Source organism: Panthera tigris, chromosome B3, assembly GCF_018350195.1.
Source record: "Panthera tigris isolate Pti1 chromosome B3, P.tigris_Pti1_mat1.1, whole genome shotgun sequence".
NCBI lineage: Eukaryota > Metazoa > Chordata > Mammalia > Carnivora > Felidae > Panthera > Panthera tigris.
The window spans coordinates 16,500,492-16,524,230 of NC_056665.1; the positions used below are offsets into that span (position 1 = coordinate 16,500,492).

The 23,739-nt window shown below is 42.8% G+C and overlaps 1 long non-coding RNA gene across 2 annotated transcripts in view; it reads right to left on the reverse strand.

Moving 5' to 3' along the window:
• Positions 1-14,258: 14,258 nt before the first annotated feature.
• LOC122239395 overlaps positions 14,259-23,739 on the reverse strand; it is an 85,325-nt gene continuing 75,844 nt past the window's right edge. The window contains exons 4-5 of one of the 2 annotated variants that reach the window (XR_006218439.1): positions 21,367-21,441; positions 14,259-14,446 (exon numbers count right to left, since the gene is read on the reverse strand). This is a non-coding gene — a long non-coding RNA (uncharacterized LOC122239395). The remainder of the gene's footprint in view (positions 14,447-21,366; positions 21,442-23,739) is intronic. The other variant, XR_006218440.1, reaches the window with a different exon arrangement.

Here is a 23,739-nt window from a genome sequence, read left to right on the forward strand (position 1 = left end):
TAACCGCTACACATTCCCGCCAACACTTGCTATGATCAGTTTCAATTTTAGCCATTCTATTAGCGGGGTAGTAGTATCTCCCTGTGCTTGGAATTTGCGTCTATAGTCTCCATGTGCAAGATGGACCTTTATCACATCACGCCTTTGGTTGTAAGTGTGTTAGCAACAAATTGGCACATTTTAACACGCGACTAACGATGTTGAGCATCTTTTCACATGTTTATGGGCCATCCATATATCTTCTTTGTGAGGTATCTTATCGGACCTTGGTCCATTTATTTTTATTGAGCTACTAGTTTTTATATTGAATGTCAAAAGTTCTCTGTGTATTCTGGATACAAGTCCCTTATCAGATATGCTTTGCAAGTAATTTCTTCAGTCTGTGAATTGTTTTTTTTTTTTTTCCATTCCCTTAACAGTATCATTTGAAGGGCAGATATTTTTAATTTTGGTAAAGCTCAGCTTATCAATTTTTTTCTTTTAGGACTCAGCCATTGTGTTGTCCTTTGGGAATCTTTGCCTAACTTTAGACCACAAACATTTTCACTTGTTTTCCTTTAGAAGTTTTGTAGTTTTAGGTTTTACATTCAAAATTATAATTAGTTTTTGTATTTTATTTTAATAATTAATAATTATATTTTTCATGCTATGGTAAATGTATTTCCTTTATAATCACTATCTCCGTTTGTTTGTTGCTTGTATATAGGAACAAAATTATATTCTATATATTGATCTTACACCCTACTACCTTGGTGAATTAACATTACTTCTCATAGTTTTTAGAGATTCCATTGGATTTTCTACATATACAATCATACCTGTGAATAAAGTTACATTTCTTCTCTCCTAATGGGAGTACGGCACTCCTTTTGTGCTTGGCTGTTGTGGCAAGAACGTGCAGTACAATGTCGATTAAAATTTGTGAGAACTAGGGGCGCCTGGGTGTCTCAGGCGGTTGAGCATCCGACTTTGGCTCAGGTCGTGATCTCCCGGTTAGTGAGTTCAAGCCCGCGCTGGGGTCTCAGCTGTCAGCGTAGCCGCTTTGGATCCTCGGTCTCCCTCTCTCTCTGCCCCTCCCCCACGCACACTCCCTCGCTCTCTCTGAAAAAATAAACACTTAAAAAAAAAGACTGGATGTTGACTTTTTTCCAAAAGGCTTTATTTGTATGCAATGGAATGGTCATAGGGTTTTCCTTATTCACTAGGAAAACATAAGAATAACATCAATTAATGTTTTCCAATGTGAAAACCACCCGTTGGTAAAATGCATAGTTCCCTGGGCCTGAAATGGTCTTCTGAGAACGCTTTAAACTAAACAGTATATTTCTTTGGTAGGTATAAAGCTATTTTTGAGTGATCACTGTTAGTTTATGACTTTCAAGACAGTTGGCCATTTTAGCTGTCAGATTTATTGTCTTGAAGTTGTTCATAATATTGTCTTCACATATTTTTAATATCTGTAGAATCTGCTCTATGTCACCAACTTAATTCTTAATGTGGGTAATTCGTGTCTTGCTTTTTCCTGACCAGTTTGGTCAGAGATTTATCAATTTTATTAATCTTCCCAAAGAATTAATTTTATTTCATTGACTAATTTAGAAGTTTTTCTGTTTCCTATTTCATTAGTTTCCTTAACTTCATTAACTTTGATATCGATTATTTCCTTTATTCTTATTACCTTGGGTTTAATTGATGCATATTTTCTATTTTCATAAGATTGAACCTGAAGACTTTGATTGAGACTTTACTTATTTTATAATAAAAGCATATAGGGCTTTAAATTTTCCTTAAGTGCTGCCTTAGCAAAATCCTACAAATTCTGATATGGCATGTTTTATTTTAATTCAATTCAAAATACTAATGTCCCTTTTGCATTTTTTATTGACCTATGCGTTTTTCGGAAGTATGTTACTTGTTTCCCAACTATTTGGGAAGATTCCACATATATCTCTATTATTTATTTATTTTAATTTAGTTCTGTTATGGTTAGAGAACATACATGACTTTAATCATGTGCAATTAATTAATGACTTGCTTTATGGCCAAGATTACAGCCACCATCTCTGATGAGTGCCATCAAGTGGCACTCAAGTGGGACTCCCCCACCTCCATTGGGTCATTTGGAGTTGGAATGACTGAATATATGAAAAGAGGGAAAAACTTGCTGGCTGGAGCCATGGAAACTTCTAGAATTCTTAGAAAAGAAATTTTAAAAGAAACATTTTCTATAAATCAGAACCCTTAAAACCATGATCACATGTCCATTAAGGAACACAAATCATAGATTTCAAAACACTATTTTGGTTCAATCCCAAACTCTTCAATTTTTTTTTTTAAAGATTTTATTCTTAAGTAATCACTACAGCCAACATGGGGCTCGATCTCACAACCCTGAGATCAAGAGCCACATGCTCTGCTGACTGAGCCAGCCGGGCGCCCCTCAACTTCTTCAATTAAAGGTAGAATTGATTCAAATGTCTGGGCTACAGAGCCCCTCGACTGAACCTTGGAAGAAGATTGGGACAAATGGTAATCACCCAAATTTCTGCCATATTTTTGGTAGTTTTGCCTCTCGCCTTAAACCTTCCCACCACTGCTGGAGCTGGCCTCACTGGCCTTGACACCTGAGTGCCTAGCATCCATGGGCTGAGTCCATGAGCACATCCAACCTAATAAGGAATTCATTTTTGTTTGTTATATTTGACTGGCAATGGATATTCTATACATAACATAGAATAAGTTCTATAGCATAAGATAGTATAGTATGAGTTCTTCTAAAGAGTAAGATCTCTTTCAAAGAATAAAATGGAGTGCTTTGCGATGGAAAAGGTAATGCAAAGAATAATAATACCGAGGATAATAGCTTTATCCTGATTCAAAATACAATTGAAAAAAGGCATAAAAGCCAGTCTCCGAAAGCTGTCCTCATTCCAAGAATACATACCTCCTGGTCATTTAAAAAACGCACTGGGTCCTGTTAGAGGCACCTCAAGCACAGGCCACACCCCCTCCCTGCTTCAGCCTATGCATTAGGAATTCTGCAAATGAGTGTTCATGGTTCATGGGGGGTTCGATCACAGAAAACGAGTTGTTGATCTTTGGATGCCTGCAGGCCAGCAATCTGTGCTACAAGTTTATCCCTCCTAGGGAAAAAAAAAAAAAATTTAAAGGAAGGAAGGACGAGACAAGAGGATGGAACCAGTACAAGCATCTGTAACAAGCTAATTGGACCCTTGTGGGCCACCAGCAGGCACAAAATTAAAACAAACAAAGCCTCTCATTGTGCCCTTTCAGGGCTGCACCCACCCCCGGCCTATCAGCTTTACCCCTGCCTCCTCCCCTGGTCCCCATTTTTAAAGGACCTAATTATGGGTCTTTCTGGAGGATCACAAGCCAGTTTTCATCTAAAAAGAATAAGGTATTTTGCCTCCAAACTGGAGACACTGTTAGAAGTTGGTAATTAGTATGACTTGTTAATGGAGTCTGGCTGTGATTAAGCCGTGATTGAGTGTGAGTTTGGTGCCTGTCAGTGGCTAAGCCTGGGAGGACGAGAGACGTTTAATGAGACACCTGTTGTTGGGGGCCCACTGGGGTTCATTGCCGCTGATTGGCACTTGCATGCAGTCTTCTCCGGGTGGGGGCTGGGATGAGCCTGGCAGGTGGTTGGCATCACAGCAGAGCCCGCCGCTCCCTGTGAGTCAAGGCTGGCTGCGTTTCCTGAGCTGTCTGTCCAAGGCCATGGTCACATGTTGCCAACTCCCAGAGAGCACTGCACTTAGCCTGCAGGAGGAAGAGTCCCAGCTTCCCCGTGACCCCTGCTCTCCACCAAACACCAGGCTGGGTGTCGGACATCCCTCCCCTCAGCTAGCCTCCGCTGATCCCCGCGTGTAGATGAGGAAGCTGAGGCAAGGGAGATTAAATAGTGCGCCCAAGTTCACATAGCCAGAGACATACGCACTGTCCCCAGAGACGGTGCCTCTCAAACTTCTCAAGAATCCCCGAGGAATACGTTAAAATGCAGATTCTGATTAAGTCGGTCTGCAGTGGGCCTGGAAAGATCACGTCCCTAAGAGCTTCCAGGCAGGGGGTGCCTGAGTGGCTCAGTCGATTACACATCAGACTTCGGCTCAGGTAATCATCTCCCAGCTTGGGTTTGTGAGTTCGAGCCCCACATCAGGCTCTCCTCAATCAGCACAGAGCCTACTTCAGATCTTCTGTCCCCCACCCTCTGCCTGCCCTCCCTCACTCATGCTCTCTCTGTCTCTCTGTCTCTCTCTCTCTCTCTCAAAAATAAGCAAACATTAAAACAAAAAAGAGCTTCCTTGGGGCACCTGGGTGGCTCAGTCGGCTAAGCGTCCGACTTCAGCTCAGGTCACGATCTCGCGGTCCGTGAGTTTGAGCCCCTCGTCAGGCTCTGTGCTGACAGCTCAGAGCCTGGAGCCTGCTTCGGATTCTGTGTCTCCCTTTCTCTCTGCCCCTCCCTCGCTCACGCTCTGCGTCTCTCTCTCTCTCTCCCTCAAAAATAAATAAACATTTAAAAATTTTTCAAAAAAAAGAGCTTTCAGATGATACCTACACTTTGTAAGTCTACATATAGGATACTTCCTTGTGTTTGAGTTGAATAGAACCCACGCAAGATATACGCCTATGGTGCATTTCAGATTTATGATTAAGATCACATTGTATTTTTAAAGTTGATTTATTTATTTTGAGAGAGACTGAGACAGCGCAAGTGGCGAAGGAGCAGAGAGAGAGCGAGAGAGAGAGAGAATCCCAAGCAGGGTCCACACTGTCAGTGCAGAACCCGATGGGGGGCTCAAACCCGCGAAACTGTGAGATTATGACCTGAGCTGAAACCAAGAGGCAAACGCTTAACTGACTAAGTCACCCAGGTGCCCTGACCAGATTGTACTTTGTGAGGAAGAGAGAAGGGACGTACATCGTACTGCTATACCTCATCTTTGCCCTCAAATAGAGCCTGATGCTAAAGATGTTTAGGAATTGTCTACCTAAGCATGAGGTGGAGGAAGCAGGTAGACACAGCAAAGTAGCGGGGGCCAACCTGAAAAATCACAGGAGTCCCACACTCTACACGAACACATTGGCAGAACATTCCCAGGAGGGAATAAAAAGTCTCATCTCAGGGACACTGCCCTTTCAATCTGTTAGGGATCCAGCCGCAACCATCCACCCTTACACCTGACTCTGCCCCTGTCCAAATCCACTTGACAAATACCAACCTTTCAAGATCAGCAACCAGGACCTCAGTAAACAAAACAAAACAAAAGAAAACAGCCCTTTGTTCTTTCCTGACGGTTGTTTCAGGCTGAATGTTGAGTCAAAACACACACAGGAAGTCATAAAGACACCTGCAGCCACCTGCACGAGGTTAGACTCTCAGGTCCAGGTGGAGGGGCTCCAGGATTCCATCTGACCTTCCCAGAGACTCAGCCTACAATTCAGACCACGTTGTTTCAGACATTCCGCTGAAGATTTTCCGAGCTGGAAAAAAAAGACCCACAGCCTCTAGCAAAAATCTGGGCTCACTTGGATAGTTTGTTGAGCATAAAAATACCTGAAGAACAAAACAATCTTGGATGCCTTCAGGTTCCAACACCAATATCAAAAACAGACAAAACTGCATGGGTGGGTAATTCACAATACAAAACACTTTGTCTTAAATTCCATAGATCATTGAGGGTAAAATGATTTTGTTCTGATTATCCAGACAACCATCTCATTTCTTGGTTCCCCTTGGCTGGGGGAGACCTGGCCTGAAGGACATACAATATTGTATCAAGCATATTTTCCTTGTATTAAAATGATCAGGGTATTGATTTACGGTTCTCGAGAAGTAAAATATTTAGCTGATGTGGGCCAATTTTATTTCAAAATTGATAGAAAGAGAAATGTCATATTAGCCACAATTTGATCTAATGAAAGGTAAAACCCAATGAATAAGTTATTGAAACATTTTATATGTATTCTCTTTCTTTACATTTATATTTATGACATCAGAGTATGAGGCGTTATCAGGACATTCACATGTGTCGTTTCCAACAGAAAACTATGCTTCAGACTTCTAGAAGGATATCAAAATTTCAGATCCATCTTTCGATAGGGATTCAGTATGCTTTTTCGGTAAACATGGAGATAGGGGGCAGTCATCTGCCAGAAACTTACAGAGAGGCAGATATGGTGTCTGGCTTATGGAAATCTTTCTTTTTGAACTGTTAAAATTTTCAAGTACCAAAAGGTGCTACATCTCACAGATCCCATATGAAAAAGGAATATGCAAGATGCTTTAGGATGGAGTGAATAAACAGCAGATCTGGAGACAGATGGGTTTGGGACAGAGGCCCAGTTCTGAAAAGTACTAGATGTATAGCCTTGGACCAGTGGCTTAACTTCTTTGAGCCTCAGTTTCTCCATTAGTAATTTGGAAGCAATCAGATTATCTTGGAGTATTTTTATAATAATTAGACATAAGGTATGGAAAGTTCCCAGTATGTGGCAGATGCTGAATGAACCCCGAAGAGGGTTTATCATGATCACTATCCTACCAGCATTACGCTGGTAAACATCCCCCAGCGGGAGCTGGGAGGGCATCCATTTAACCGTTTCACACCACAGAGGTGGACTACAAAAACACCCATCCAAGTACCATCCGCTCTCACCCGGGACTATTGCCATAGCCTTCTAACTAACAGGTCTCCTTGACCCACTCTGGAACGCCCTCTCCCCTGGCATCTGTTGTGTACATGAAAGTCAAAGTGAGCCTTTGGAAACGTAAGTCATATCAGGTCACTCTGACTCAAATCAGATGGAGCGATAGCCAAAGTCCTTCTGCTTGCCCAAAGCCCTACTTGATCGAGCCTCACGTCCCAGCACTCACCTGCCCGCTCACCCTGCCCAGTCTCCCTGAGCTCCCCATGGGCCCCAGCTCAGCTCCTGTTGTTCCCTACTGAGAATGTTCTCCTCCAGCTCTCCACCAGATTCACCCTACCATCCCATCAGTTTCCTATTCAAATCAGAGAGCCCTTCACAGATTAGCCTGTATAAATTTGCCTTCACCCATGCCTCGTGGTGCTTCTCACCTCCTTACCTTGCTGTATATTCTCCATAGCACTGATCTGCTCTAACACGTCATAATTTGTTGTTCCTAAACATTAATATCTTACTCTCCTCCCTAAAGGTAAAGGCTGTACTTTTTTGTCTTTGTTTGGGTTTTTTTGATAAATCCCAAGAGCCTAGAAACATTACCTGGTACGCCATAAGAAAGATGGTAAAAAATGGATACATAAATAAATAGGTGAATAAATGAATGAGTTCCTGACAAACAGTAGGCCATGCATGACTGTTGAGAGACTGAATGGCATTGGTTCTTTTAATAAGACTTCTCTCTAAATAGGAATCAGCCTCTTGTGGGGTACAGCGCTGTCTTTTGACCTCAGCATGTTTCCACCGGAAAGTATCAGAAAACATTCAGCCATCTGAACAACCAGTCTGCAAAATAAGAAAATCAACAATGGGAGGGGAAAAGAAGAAGAAGAGGAAGGAGAGGAAGGAGAGGAAGGGGAAGAGGAAGAGGAAAGAGAAGAGGAAGAGGAAGGAGAAGAGGAAGAGGAAGGAGAAGGGGAAGAGAAAGGAGAAGGGGAAGAGGAAGAGGAAGGAGAAGGAGAAGATTCAGCCAGTGAGAAGAACTGAAGCCCAGAGAGGAAAACTAAGGGCAAGAGGAACTTGAACCTGGGGCCGGGTGTTGTTCAGGCCTAAGCTCACAATTGCCTTGTCCTTGTTGCCTCCTTCGCTGGGCCTATCACCCTCTAAAGACTCCTGGGCAGAGAGTAGGGCTGGAGGAGTCTTGGTCATGTGACTGACTGAAGCAGGCCTCCTGTTTCTGTGTATGTCACAGATGCCCTTATGCATCCCATGGGGAGGAGCAAGGCCTTCTTTATTCCTCAGAACAGAAGAGTGCAAGGTAACAGCCCTGGAATAATTCCCAGAAAGGAAAAGCCACCATGGGCTGGGCACCCACTGCTTTCTGAGCACTGCTCAGTGAGCCTTGTGTGCAATGGTTCAACAGACCTTCTTGAGACTGACCAGGAGGATGACGTTCTGAATGTGCCAGGGACCCTCTGCTGGCGTTTACCCCATATGTAAGTTCCATGCGGAAAAAACCATGAGTCCTAACGGGGCAGAGTCCAGAGCATCCACATGAGGAGGAAAAGCTTCATAGAATCCCGGCCCAAATAGAGAGAAAGCCCCCCGCCCCACCTTTCCCTGTACCCCCTGACCTCTGGTAACCGGCCTCAACCACTGGCAGAGTATATGATAACAACAGGCCTTCTTGGAATCATCACAGAATGAGCTTGGAACCATGGCCAACGGGACCTGAACACATGCACAGAGGCAGGAGAGTCAGCGTACAAGCAGGGAAGGCCTGGCCACAGGCAGGTAACCTCAAGAACCACCGGAGGCCCCCACAAGGGGGTCAACCCAATGAGGGCAATGCAAGGGGCATTGCAAGTCGTGCAGATGAGCCCCAACCACAGGTGATGCTGTAACCCTGCAGCTGACTCCTGGACAGCCTGCCCACCAGTGCACAGCATTGAATGTTCGGTGATGCAGGACCGTATTTAACTTAATCGCGTTAGAATAAATTTCATCTCTAGTTCACATTCCAGAATGAGGGTTTAGTCATTCTCAACTGGTCCTTTTGTTTTCTTACTAAAGTTCCAAATTAAAGCAAAACAAAGCAAAACAAAAACAAAAACAAAAAAACAAAAAAAAGCTTCAGGGGGCACCTGGGGGGCTCAGTTGGTTGGGCATCTGACTCTTGATTTTGGCTCAGGTCATGACCTCGTGGTTGTGAGTTCAAGCCCCAAGTTGGGCTCTGCGCTGACAGAGTGGAGCCTGCTTAAGATTCTGTCTCTCTCCCTCTGCCCCTTTCCTGCTCTGCTCTCTTTCTCTCTCTCTCTCTCTTTCTCTCTCTCTCTCTCTCTCTCTCTCTCTATCAAGAATAAATAAATAAACATTAAAAAAAATCCCATCAGGCTATCATTTTCAAGGGCTACATGGGACTAGCAGATATTTACTGTTTTTATAATTAATACTCCAGTGCATTGTCCAGAATTGGTAAAACCAAGGACTTTCAGGATGTGGCCACAAGGAGGCTTACGTATGTCAAGGTGTATACATGTTACATTATAGCACAATGCGATGTACTATATGTTGTCTAATTCAACCCTGAGTGTTAGGCATATTACCTCCATTTTTATAGATCAGGAAAATTAGAGAAAATAAGCACTTCTGTTAGCTGGCTAGGGCTGCTGTAATAACCACAGATGGGGTGGCTTAAACAACAGAAATGTATTTTCTTATGGTTCTTATGGTTCTAGAGGCCAAAAGTCCAAGATTGGGGTGTTGGCCAATTTGGTTTCTTCTGAGGCCTCTCTCACTGGCTTGCACATGGCCGCCTTCTCTCTGTGTCTTCACACGGTCTTCCCCCTATGTGCACCCCCTGGTGTCTCTTCCTCTAACACCAGTCAGATTGGGTATGGCCCAACCTAAAGGCCTCGTTTTAAGTTAATCACATCTTTAAAAGCCTAGCCGCAAATACAGTCACATTCCAAAGTACTGAAGGCTAGGCCTTCAGCATATGAATTTGTGAGGGGACACAATTCAGACCACACCAGGGGCCATATACTCCAGTTTGCCTGGAATAGCCAGTGTGAGCTCATTGCCCCAAGGTAATTATTACATAGCACCTTTTCACTCTCAAAAATCATCCCCGTTTGAATGATCAATCCCACACTCATGCAACTGTGACAGCAGAACTCATAAAACATCTCAAGAACGACAGATGGAGTTTCAGCTTTACTCTACTCACCAAATCTGCCTGTCCCCTCTTGCTTCTCAAATACTTCCTTTGTGCAAATACGGGGTGCCCCTGAGGGGAATTATGCTTACCTGGCACTTTTCAGGATCTAGGTAAAGAAATCAGGAGATGCACAGTGACCTGGTAGGCAGCAGTTGGCCACACAGTACAACATGGCTTCTCCCCAATTTCAAAAGGAAGTATTGCTTCTTTGGATGAACATGGGCATATGGGTCTTCTCCTGTCCCTCTCTCCTCACTTTAGTTTTGGCTGAGCATGTTTTGCTACTGTTCCTTTGTTCCAAAATTAAGAACATTCTTTTATTCCATAATGAAGAAGAAAGCCATGTGCATGTGTCCAGGAGAACGCCATTGGAGGACCTGTTGGTGGGTGTTCCAGCCGGAGCCTTGTGCCAGGCTTCTGCTGTTATTTATCTCTCCCCCTACCCCACATACACACACACACACACACACACACACACACACACACACACACACAAAGGCCCAGCAGCATATGGTGCTTCCCTCACCTCTTCAGCATCTTCCATATCACATGCAGCAAGACTTTCTCTCCTGGGGTGTGCGTGCTGGGCCCCTCACTGGGACTGCGACTGTATCGTCTGACAGACAACAGGCTGCATATTGCTGGGCTCTGCCACTGCTGGGAGCCGCTTACTTAGTCTTTTAACAGTTCACTCATCGGGGAAGGTAAGATGGCACCCTGAGACTGTTAGTGTGAGGGATTTTGTCTGGGGAAGGAAGGCAAGACAACTCTGGGAAAGTCTAAACTGATTGTTTGACCTTTCTGCTCCAATTTATCACTCCAAAAATTAAAATTATAACAATAGCTTCCATATAGTGTTTGCCATGTGGTAGGCTTCGTGCCAAGATCTTTCAAACCAAAATTTAATTGAACCATACAAACCCATGAGGCTTCTGACAGTGAGTGAGCAGCAAATCTGACCTGAGATCTACCTGTCCCTCTATAGTTCTTGCTGCCATAGTACCTCTTCAGATCTTTTTTGCAATCGTTGGTAGGGCAAGCTTCCTGAAATGCATTAATAGCATCGCTTTAGCTTTAAAAAAAGTGACTCATTCATATCTGTAGTCAAGCGCCTCAAAGTCTTTCCAAAGAATCTTTTGTCCACAAAATATTATTAAATCCCTGCCTTCTAGTCTTGACCCCGTCCCCAAAGAGGGTTAGTGGCCTCTTGTGTTAGAAAGGGTAATTTGCTCTGTTTCATTATTGCAGAACATCTCCCAGCCTGAAGTATGTTACTATTCATCATGAATCTCCACTAAGGAGAGACAGCATGTGGTGTTTCCCAGCCTGGATACCTCATGGAACCCATTGCCTTCCTGAGACCCTCAGGAGCCTAGTCACCTGGACAACATCCTCCTGGAAATGCTGGCCTCTTAAAATGCCTCAAGTTTCCATACAGACCCGTCAGCCCTGCTTAATCATGTCCCTGCATTATTATTTGGCAGGAACATTTTCTCTTCTAATAGGTAGTAGGTAATCTTCTACCCACACTATAATTTACCTCAAACCCAAGCCTAAACTCAAGTTATTTCTTCCTATCTACCATGCCGCCATCTGCCTGTCCCTACTTTGAGGTCTCAGCTAAACCCTATGGACCTCCTCCTTACCTTGTCTGTAATTCATTCTAACTACCCAATTAGTACCTGGCCCGTGCCCTTAATTGTGTGCAAAGCACAAATTCACACTAAGTCTGCTCAGTGTCCAATATTCTTTTGTAATGCTAAAACTGTTCTGTCCTTGGTAGTCTTACTTCATTGGCTGGATTGTAAGCTCCATGTGGTGCTTTACCTAAGCCAGCAGCATCTCCCACTGAACTGGGACCATGACTCTCCAGTCCAGCCACAACCCTCCTTTTCATTCTGGCTTTCCTGTAGGATAACCAATTTCTCCCAGCTTTCCTGGGACTTTGCTGGTTTTAGCACTGAAACCTCAAGCCCCAGGAACCTGCTCACTTACCAGGCCAACCAAGACAGCTGGTCACCCTACCTACCTTCCCTGGCGTGTGTTAAGGTTTTGCATCCTAAATCTTCATGCTCTGCCTGGAATGTTCTCATCCCATGGTTGGTCTTTCAAGGCCAAGTTCAAACCGTTTTCCCTCATCAGACATTTCCTTATAGCATTCCTCATCATATGCCTCTCTCCTGAGGGGTCTTAGCTAGATCTTAGCTAATCACCCACTGACTCATGAGTCAGCTCTCCATACAGCTGTGTCCCCTCTGGGTGATCTCAAGAACAGGGCGCTGTCCTGCATCCCCAAGCCTCCCTACTAGTTCAGCATAATTGTTTACCCCAAAGGTTCATCAAATGAGTGGACAATCAGGTTTTGCTGATAGATTGATCTGATCTAGGGCAGGCCCAATCTAGGGCAGGCTGAAGTCCCGGCAGGTGTACCAGAGAGAATCCGGAACTGACGGCACTCATTCCACTGCAGCTAAAAATCACAGGAAATAATGCTCAAATCTTCAAACCAGCGGAGAACCGGAGCTCCTCTGTGCGATGCATGGGACTGTCTGTAACTCATTAGTTGTACATTCGCTTCTTTCTAAAGACAGACCCCCAGGCTCCGCTGATATATGCAGGTAGGAGTTGACTTCCGTGCTGTATGCCTCCCAGGAACGGGAGCACTCTCCCGCAACGCTGCTAGGTCATGCAGAATAGTTATCATTACAGATCTTGCTGGGGAAATTGTAGAGGCCATCTTTTTTTTTTTAAATGAATATAAAGTTGAAAAGGAATTTTGACAAGTCGGATTCACCAAAGCCAAAGTAGGCCACCCTGACTTGAGCTGTCAATAAGGTGTTAGGGAAGCCACTGGGAGATTAACACCCTTTCACGGTGACCCAGCTGTTCTCTTGAAGGTGATAACGTGCAATCAGACACAGGATGATGAACAAAAGCAAGTGGGGGCTAAGATGGGGAGTTTTCCTATCTAAGGGTCCAGGAGAGCTCCTGCTTATTTTTCCAAAAAATGACCATGTTTATTTTTCTTAATCTAAGTAGTGTTATTTTCCAACCTGCATCAACTACAAGAAAGGAAAGATTTCACTGAGTATTTTTCCTCCTATTGTATTGCAGTACATTGATTTTCAGGAAGCTACTATATAAAGAGGAGCTCTCCATATAGAGAGAAAACCTCTTTCTCTTTCTCTCTCTCTATATATATAGATATTTTTAAACGATTTTTATTATGCCATTTATATTTCATTATATTATTTATTATGTAAAGTGTGTGTGTGTGTGTGTGTGTGTGTGTGTGTGTGTGTAAGCAGAGAGGCAAAGACCAATACCCGTCCAAATACAACCTGTCGCATTATCAGGTAGGCTGTGCACCATGTTGGGAAAAGTCACAGCAATCCTCAGACCCACCCTCCTCATCTAAAGTCAGGATTCCTCGGAGGTCATAGGTGAATTGAACTGAAGTCAAATGCTCAGTGGCCTGGCCTCTCACAGCTCAGCTAACGACGCATTAAGAGGAAGCCCTTGTATTTCCAGGATCCTGCTGTACTTCTTGGTGAAATGAAGTACAATAAACTCACTTGGTGAAATGAGTACAATAAACTCACATGTTGCTTTTAGAGTTTGCGTGAAAATAGAGCGTGGTGTAAGGGCGTTGACTTCCCAAATGGTTAGCAACCCATGCGCTACAGAATTTAGTATCTGTGTGTCTTCCATTTTTAACATCTCTTATCAAAATTCTTTAAATAGAGTGAAGGCTCCACGTGTCATGTCATATTTCCAGTTAGCAGAATTCCTCTGCTCACACATCTGGCCTCCTGGGATGCAGCAATTTACCCCACTCCCATCCCCATTAAATGGTAGAGAGCTTATTTGGACATTCTGAAGATGTAAAGATAGTTTTCTGTGGTCCGAAATGACTGTCCTGTGCGGGCAATTTGAAGCTTTTTTTTTTTCAACTTACAGACAAGTGACAAAGAACAGGAAAGATACTGGAAAATTAAAAAGCAATTTTTAAAAAGGCAAAGAAAAAAAGCAGCACCAGTCTGTCTTCTGAGCCTTCATTCATGTTCTTCTTATAGCTCTTATCATCTATTGTTTTTTGTGTTTTTTGTTTTTTTTTTAAGTGGGCTTTGAGCCCAATGTGGGGCTTGAACTCATGACCCTGAGATCAAGACTTGAGCTGAGATCAAGAGTCAGATACTTCACCCACTGAGCCTTCCTTTAGGCAAAGCTAAGAACTCTGTTCTGGAGCTCCAAAAATATTGGAGCCATGCTTTGGTAAACTAATCATTAGCTAGTATGAATAATTTTAAAATAAAGGGGAAATAAATAAAAGCAAATTAGATTTTCCTTTTTTAAAAGCAGGAGGAAGAGTGTAGAACAATGCTTTAATAAACAGGCAGTCAAGAATGTTCTTGGACTCCAGGGTCTGGATTTGCCCTAGAGTAGCTCTGTGAATAGAAGCAATTCAGGCCATCTCCTGGAGACTCAATTCCACACCAGTAAGTACACAATGTATTTAGACCAGCTGAATTTCAGGTTCCCTTCCAGTCCTGACAGTCAATCAGTCTACAAGGAAAAAAAATTCTTATTTAAGAATCAATTAATTAAGATTCATTATGATATTATTTTCTCTTAAAGACATCCAGTCTTAGAACGATAGCATTTAAGTTTTTAAATACAAAACCAGCAAATGTTCATTACAGAAAAAAAGAAAATAATGTCAACCTCCCTCACTCCCCACCCCCAAATATTCCTAAAACCCTAGTATCCAGAAATAACCATTCTCAACATTATAGTGTTTATCTTTCAGAATATTTCCTGAGCTAAAACATAAGTGCACATCTACTGACATGTATAAATGAGATAACTGTGCTCATATCACATAGCTGAAGGATATAATCATTGGCTTACGTTTTCTAGAGACCAGGTTGGCCTTACATACCGAAAGTTTTACAAATAGATGTGTTCTTTGATTTAACAATTACACTGCTAACAAATGTATATTAAAAGGATATTCATGATAGCATTGTTTAGCGTCAGTTCTTAAAAATGGAAACAAACCAAATGTCCTAAAGTCGGGATTCTGTTAGATAAATTATATGGTGCATCCACACCGTGGAGTACAATGCAGCCTTTAATAATGATACCCCGATGAACAGATCGAAGGATATGAAAAACAACATAGAACCATTTCCTCTGACAACCACAGGTAAGGGAGCTCATGGAAACGCTTTCTTAAAGCCCCAGGGAAGCTGCCAGGATGGGACAGCCCTGATCTGGGCTGCTGACAACAATTCCAGGCTCCCCATATGCTCTGCAGCTCCCAGAAATGGCAGACTAACATTTCCCTCCTGCTGGCACTTGTGGGCTTTGCCACAACTGTCACTGTTCCTGTCCTCATTCTCCGCTCTATCTCCCAAAGCCCTTGCCCGCTCTTAACCAAGGCCAGAGAGACTGGCCTCTTGAAGAGTGTCAAGAGACACTCTTGAAGCTAAAAAAAAAAAAAGAAAGAAAGAAAGAAAGAAAGAAAGAAAGAAAGAAAGAAAGAAAGAAAAAGAAAAAGAAAGAAAGAAAAGAAAAACCTGCTGGGTGGTCCTCTTAGACTTCACAGTGACAGGAGACTTTCTTCCTCTGGAGCTGGGCAGGGGATGAAGGCGGCCGCAGGGGCAGGAAGCAGAGGGGGCTGGAAGAGGCAGGGGAGTGTGTGGAGACACTCAGCAGAGAGAAAGAGGGTCCCAGAGGAAAACGAAATCAAGAGACCAGGCTCTGGGGCTACAGCAGGAAATGGGAAGCCGTGTTCTTTAAATAAGCATTCAGACCATGAAAGGAAGGAAGACGCTGTTGTGCTTTCTTTCTTTAGTAATGTGGCCAATCAAGGAAGGAAGGAAATCCAAGGTATAGTCAGCCAGGTTCTGAGCTGTTTTCTGGTCCCTGGGAAGGAAAAGCTTTCCTTCTGTTATCTACTCCCCTTCCCTTTCTTCTCTACCATCCCACTCAGATTCTCCTGACCCACGGGTACACTTTCCCATCTCTGTTGTCAGAGTCCAACTAAACGTCCCGATGGTTGGGCTGGTGCTAACAAGACAGGGCCCTAGATGGGAGAAAGGTGGCTGGTCCGCCTGTGCAGGGTGGGGTGCGTGTGATGGTTCACCTCCTCCTCCTCTACTCTGCCACGTGTTGGTCCCCCAATGGGGTGACTGCAGACTAAGAGAGTCTGGAAGTCCCTTACAGTGACTTCCGCATCCTCTCCTGGCCACCCCAGTCATTGGGGTTTGGCTATACCCAACTCCTACTGGGCACTGTCTAGCTTTCCTTTTTACCTTAATTTCCCTTAATTTCCTTTAGTTCCTAATGCCACTAATGCCAAGTATACTTACCAAACTTGGACTTTCAACAACCCCCCTTTCGCTCTATGATTTGGAATAGTACCCAAGGATCAGTTAAACTAATCCAACTCCCTCTCTAAAACGAAGCATCCTTTTCCTCAACATCTCTACCTTTTCCACCTCCCTCCTTTCCTGTTAGTGTGCCATGATGAACTATTAGTTAATTTACATTTTTAATTAACAGACCCGGTAAATCTGAGATGCAACGATAAACAAGTAAAAGTCTGCCCCAGCATCCACCTCTGCTGCCTGGCGGTGCCTGCTGCCTCAAAACTCTTGCATTTTTGTGTCCCCAACCACCATGAGGCCATTGGTAGATATAGCTTTTGTCAGCCTGATGCTATTGTGCTGTCCCCTGACTTCTAAGAATCCTGAATTTCTTAACAAGAAGGAATAAAACATACAAGGAAAGTCCTAGGGTGACACAAAACTAATGGAGACTGTAGAGTACCACACTCCCCAATGGAAGAGGAATCCAATGAGTCAACAACACAGCTTCACAGTAAAGGGAATTCAATTGCCTAAGAACCTGCTATGTGCCAAATACTATGCTAGATGCTTCATGCCCACCAGGAGCCATTATCTCTTCAGGTGCTGAAGACACAATCCCTGTCCTCAAAATAAACATGTGTAGACAAAGCAGGTACATGATAACAGGCTTATAGACACTTGTAAGCAACATCTTAACACAGGGAACTCCAAAGGCAGTCAGACTAGATAAGCATGCGTTTATGATGCTAAAAATAATTTGTATTTATTTGGTGCTTAACAAAAGCCAGGCTCTTCATCATCTTCATCATCAGAGAGATGTTGAATGATGTAGGTATTAAATTAAATTACTTTTATTTTTTTTTCAACGTTTTTTATTTATTTTTGGGACAGAGAGAGACAGAGCATGAACGGGGGAGGGGCAGAGAGAGAGGGAGACACAGAATCGGAAACAGGCTCCAGGCTCCGAGCCATCAGCCCAGAGCCTGACGCCGGGCTCGAACTCACGGACCGCGAGATCGTGACCTGGCTGAAGTCGGACGCTTAACCGACTGCGCCACCCAGGTGCCCCAATTAAATTACTTTTAAAGTCGGCGATCTATTGGTATATATAATGGCGATGAATTGACCTGAGTAAGAATTAAATCTTATTTTGTGAATATGTGAAGTGAAGTTTATTAAAACCCAACAATAATTAGTCATATTGGCTTAAAAGCTGCTAATTCTGGAACACAATTAATACTCGGTAATATTTTAATGGTAATTGATATTTAAACCACAACACGAATTATGACTAGTGTTCGTTGTGACAATTAGTCGTTTTTGAGCACTGTCCTAAGTACATCCTAGAAAGCAGCTCATTTATTACTCCTATTAACCTATGTGAGAGATTCTATTATGGATCTCATTTTACAGATGAGGAAACTGAGGCACAGAACAGTGAAGTGATCTGTGCCTGGTTTTAAATATGGTGGGGATAGAAGTGAGACTGAAACCAGGTTCTCCTTGGTTCTGAACCCACAGTGTCCTAACCCACGACCACACCAACTAGATTCAGCTACTAGTTTGTTGGCTTGTTCTTTGAAGTGGGCTCCATGCCCAACGTGGGGTTTGAACTCATGACCCTGAGATCAAGAGTCACGTGCTCTACTGACTGAGGCAGCCAGGCACCCTAGATTTGGTTACTAGTTTTAATAATAAAGAAATTACAACTTAGGGGCACCCAGGTGGCTCAGATGGTTAAGCATCTGACTCTTGATTTTGGCTCAGGTCATGACCTCATCATGGTTCATGGATTCGAGCCTTGCGTTGGGCTCCATGCTGACAATGCAGGCCTGCTTGGGATTCTCTCTCTCTCCCTCTCTCTCTCTCCTTATCCCACTGGTTCCCTCTCTCTCGCTCTCGCTTTCAGTCTCTCAAAATAAATAAATAAACTTAAAAAAAATAAAAAGAAATCACAATTTAAAGAAACCTCTAGGGTATGTTCCACTATAATATAATAGGTAAAATCTAGTTGAAAACCAACCACATCAGGGCGCCTGGGTGACTCAGTTGGTTGAACGTCTGACTTCAGCTCAGGTCATGATCTCACACTTTGTGGGTTTGAGCCCCACATTGGACTCTCTGCTGTTAGCATGGAGCTCACTTTGGACCCTCTGTGTCCCCCTCACTGTCCCTCCCCCAACTTACACTCTCTTTCTTAAAGTAAATAAATAAACTTAAAAAAAAAAACAAACCAACCACATCCTTTTTTCTTTTTTTTTTTTTTTTTTTTTTTTTGTATATTTCTGACAAGTTAACTGTTCCGTTTCCAGAGGGAGTGGTCATCACTACTAAAATCCTTTTTATCTGAAAACTCCTAGCCTGGCTTTCAATCACCCAAGCCGACTTTTTAAAAGGGGGTGTTGCCTCTTGTACCAACCGTTCTTTCTTTGCAGTCCCGACACCTGCAAAAGCCAAAATTGTTTTTCCCCTGCTGCTTCTTGCTTGTGGGATGCGGGCTCTGGGGCCTGACATGACTCACAATAGGCATGGGGACCCTTGCAAGATCAGCTCACGGTGCTTCCTGAAGAAGCTCTTTGGACACCCAGGCCTGAGGGGCTCCTGGGAAGGCCTCCCGACTGCCTGATGAAGACATCACAGACCAGAGGGAGCATTTAAACACCGCTGGCTGCTTTGCATCCCTCAGAATGGAAAACGCTCTGTTCTGCCGGGTACCTTGCAATGGAAGGACCAGAATCTGATTCCTTCTCCAACTGCCAGCGACTTAATGCGTTGCTCTCTCTTACCAGGAGTTGAAAAACGCTTTGCATGATCAAAATATTTTAAGGTCTCCCCAATTTTTCTTCTGAAAATTGCCACTGATTCTGCCTAGGGTTAGTTTCTCCAGTATTTGATTACCTTCCCCTCTCTCCTGTGGGTTTTCACTGCGTGTTGATGGGTACTTTGAACTTGCTAAGTGTTACAAGTGGGGGCTGAGCTTGTATTACGCATTAGGTGAGGTAACTTCAAGGCCATGAAGCTAAAAGGATTCTAAGATGTGGCTGGAGGAATTTCTGTCAAATATCGTACTGAATTTTTTCTCACCAAATTCCTCACTGGAAAGATGAACGCGTTAGAGCACAAGGCTTATAATCTACATCTCCACTTAAATAATTTTATGCTTGGGGGCACGTGGGTGGCTCTGTCAGTAAAGCATCCATCTCGTGATTTCTGCTCCGGTCATGATCTCACAGGTCATGAGATCGAGCCCTGCGTCAGGCTCTGCGCTGACAGCACAGAGCCTGCTTGGGATTCTCTCTCTCTCCCTTTCTCTCTCTGTCCCTCTCCTGCTCTCTCTCTCTCTCTCTCTCATTTTCTCTCAAAATAAATGAATAAATATTAAATGATAATAAGAATAATGTCATGCTTGAATCGATTTTTAAAACCCATAAATCTGCATCCTATTGTAAGATTCTGATGAGGGCTGCTGTCTTAACTACGGCTGCTGAAGTTTCAAGAGAAGCTTCCCTAGGAAAACAGGATTGGGTTTGTAAATGAAAAAAGAAAAAAAACTACAAGCGCTCGTTCTTAAACTCTAGCTACACTGAAGACGAATGTGTGATTTACCAAAATGGTCCGGATTCAAGAAGAGGCTCCCTGTAGCTGACCCCACTCATACGTAAAGCCAAAACCCACAGCAAGTTAGCCTTGAGTCAAAATAAAACTTTGCTCCATCAAACAATGAGAAAAGATCTTGGAAACAAAAGTCCTTTCTTCAGTCTTGTATCATCTAATGGATAGCAACAATTCTCGCCCTCACCAATATCGATACTTCCTCGAAGTTCAACACTACCAATTACATTTCCTGGACATTTGTGCGGCTCTCGCAAGACACAGGTCACCTTCCACATTCCCACATTTCAACTCATCCTAGTAATTTTGTTCAGAAATTTTCAATGCATTTCCACTGAGACTCCCATCTCCAGGTAACTGTTACTACACACAGACTGGGTTAGAAAGTCAAGGTGTTTTTATCCTCCCATGGCAGAGTCACCAAGTTTTCTAAACAGCACTCATGATTTTCTACTTGAAATCCATTGTTTGTGTATACTTCTTGCTACCTGGACCACAAGCTTCATGAGAAGAGGAACCATCTCTTCTTCAAATATTGCATCCTATCACCTACGGCACTTTGCACACGATAGTTACGCAATAAATATACATTGAAGGACCCAGAAATTCCCCTTCTAGGAATGCGTCCTACAGATGTGTTGGCAGAAATGCAAAAAGAGATATTCCTTGTAGCATTGCCTTCCACGATAAAAATTGGGATCTACATAAAATGCCCATCAACAGAGGAATGGTAAGATAACCTTCCATAGCATACAAACTATGGATTGCTACATAGATAAAAATATACATAACATGTACACATGCACTGATAACAGGAGCAAATTAACTATGATATGATAAAGTGTGCATGGCATTATTATGTGAGAAAAGTTAAAAAGGAAAGTTGCAGAAAACATGAATAGTATGCTCCCATTTTTAATAAGTGCATATATATATTAGGTAATATAACATTTTTATGCATCAAAAAAATGTCTGAAAGGATACACAGTGTGCTCTCACGAGGAACATTTCTGGGAAGTGGATGTGGTGGAGGAAAGGAGAATTTTGCTCCTTTATGTGAATTTTGAGGCTGCTGGTGCTCTGTGCACTGAGTATGTATATCTTTACAATAAAAGCTTGAGGAAAATAAGTATTATCTAAATGAATGAGTGAATGAATGAAAATTGAATGAATAACATCCACATCATCAAGTAGCTAATTCTGAATACCTATGCTGGTTATGAGGACAAGCTGATGAAATCAGTCCTCTGCTAGGGATGGAAACATTATAGGATCAGACAGGTATTTACTGAAAGGCAACATAACACCATGCAAATTATCCCACCCTAGGAGTCTGTAGACTAAATTCCTGTATCATCTACTTACCTACCGAGCTGTGGGACTATATAGCTTCCCTAGATCTTAGTTTTCTGATTTACGAAATAAGGTTGAGCTGATTTACAAAATAAGGTTTATAAAAAAGAGCTCCAAAATTCCTTTGAATTCTAAATTTCTTACCCCTTTCTTGAAGGGAGAGAGAGGAATGATGGGGGTCATCAAATGGCCAAAGGATTAAAGACGGCAGGTGCACTGCTAGAAGAAGACAGGCGGTTAACAGAAACTGACATTGAAAAAAAGAAGTACTTAGGAGGTTAACATTCATTTTATACTTTACTTCATGATATAAATTTATGCTTTCATCTGCATTCAACCCCACATAACATCCTATAAGACAAGGGAACACTGTTTACAGCATGACATTTCAAATATCCAGATGATGGTCCATTTGGAATAGATTACAACTCTGCTTTCTGTCATCAAGCATTCTTGGACCCATATTGCATCCATATGTAGCCAAGAACCATTTGTTGGTCCAGTTTTCTTTCATTTGGGGAGAAAGGGGGAAAATGGAGAAAAAGTTTAACCCAGGAGTCTTTCTTAATATGCTCTTTCTTCTAACTTTTCTAGATTAGAAACTTTTCTACATAATGGTTGATGAGCAAATAATGTCCATTAATAACGTGATAGCGTAAGGGAACCTGAATCTCATCAACATGAAAGGTAACCTCCTGCCTCAGAAACCATATTGATCCATGAATTTTATGCCAAATATGTTGCAAGTATCAGACCAAGAGGGTTACTCAGATATAATCTAATGAGAAGAGCTTCTTTAATATTTTCCAATTCCTTGGTTTAAAAAAAAAAAAGCTAACTTCTTTTTATCATGACATCTTATTAAATGCAAAAGGATCCAATGGTTTGCATTGTCCCCAGTGATATAATATACAGTCCTTTTTATGTTTTCTGACAGAGGATCTTAATTAGACCTTAGAAAGGACAAGTCCATTTTTTTAGCCAACTTTGAAAGACAATCTTACCCACCTAATTCTAGTTGAAAATCAATACATACCATTCTGCCTTTAGCAGTTCCCAGAATGATATCCACACTGTCTTACCTCCCAGAGACCTGCATCTAGTTTTCGTTACCCAGATATTTCTTTGTTCCTTTAAGAGCTACAAAGAAACATCCAGTCTGACTGAATTGAGAACAATGGAAAATAAAAAGTTTCAGAGTCGGAAGAAAGACGGAAAGCGTTGCCCTCCTTGAAGTGGGAAGCCTGAGAATTTCAGCCTCGGTTGCCAGAGAGGGTGATGAAATCAGGGCTGGAAAAATAAAATGGCCATGCGAGTTCTCTGATCGGCACTTGCCTCCCACAGACTCTGTCTCCTTCTGCCTGTCTGCTATTCCTTCCAAGTGCTTTCCTACCTCCTGACAGTTGACCAGGCACCCCGTCTTCCCGACTGCAGGACCTCAAACCGGACCAGTCTTCCTCATTTGGAAAGTGTCCGGCAATGGGATCTGTTCTCCCAATCCTGTCCACACATGCCTAGCCTGTGTAGACCGTACTAATCTGTAGCTACTAAAACAGTTAAATGGTTAAAGTAAGAGCTACAGTGTAAATATTGTTACAGTGGCTTCTGAAAATAAAGTCTTAGATCCAAGACAACCCTTCCCAGGTCCTGTCTGACAATCCTACATTTGTTCCCTCTAAACCCAGGTGCAACCTTACAAATCTAAATACAGGATTCCAAGTAACCACTTCTTTCAGATGGAAACTATTGGCCATCATTGTTGACCCTCTAAAAGCAAACACTACAATTGCTTAGATAAGCATGGATAGCTGCCAAAGAAGGTGGGTAAGATTGGTACTTTGTCATAGGTAAGGCGGACCTTTCAATAAATCCATATGGTGACATCACCCCAGCTACCTATGAAACTGGCCCTACTTTAAATACACCCCGGGGTGCCTGGGTGGTTCAGTCGGTTAAGCGGCTGACTTCTGCTCCAGACGTGATCTCAGGGTTATGAGTTCAAATCCCACATCGGGCTCTGTGCTGACAGCTCAGAGCCTGGAGCCTGTTTCAGGTTCTGTGTGTGTGTGTGTCTCTCTCTGTCCCTCCCCTCTTCTCTCACTCTCTGTCTCTTAAAAAAATGAATAAATATAAAAAACATTTTTTGAATATAGCCCTTCTGATTCAGTACTGTAAGGACAGGAGTACCTCTAGTCCATCTGTAGTATTCTCTGTGACGATAAAGCCAACTTCTTCCATCTTTGACTGCTTAATGATTTAAGTCTTAAGCCTTCAAATCAACAAATTCTTTGCCAAACACTTAAATTTGGTGAAAAAAAAAAAACAACATAAGTCACCGCTGTTCTTGTCTAATGCGTTTCTATTTCACCCAGTTCTGAACTTGTAAGCACTTACCCAAGGGTATGGCAAAAGCATGCAATGTTCACTCATAATGCAAAACAGCCCACACCTAAAAAAGTCAGCAAATTTTATTAGCTTGAATTTGGGGAAGCCTTTCTGACACTGTATAATCCCATT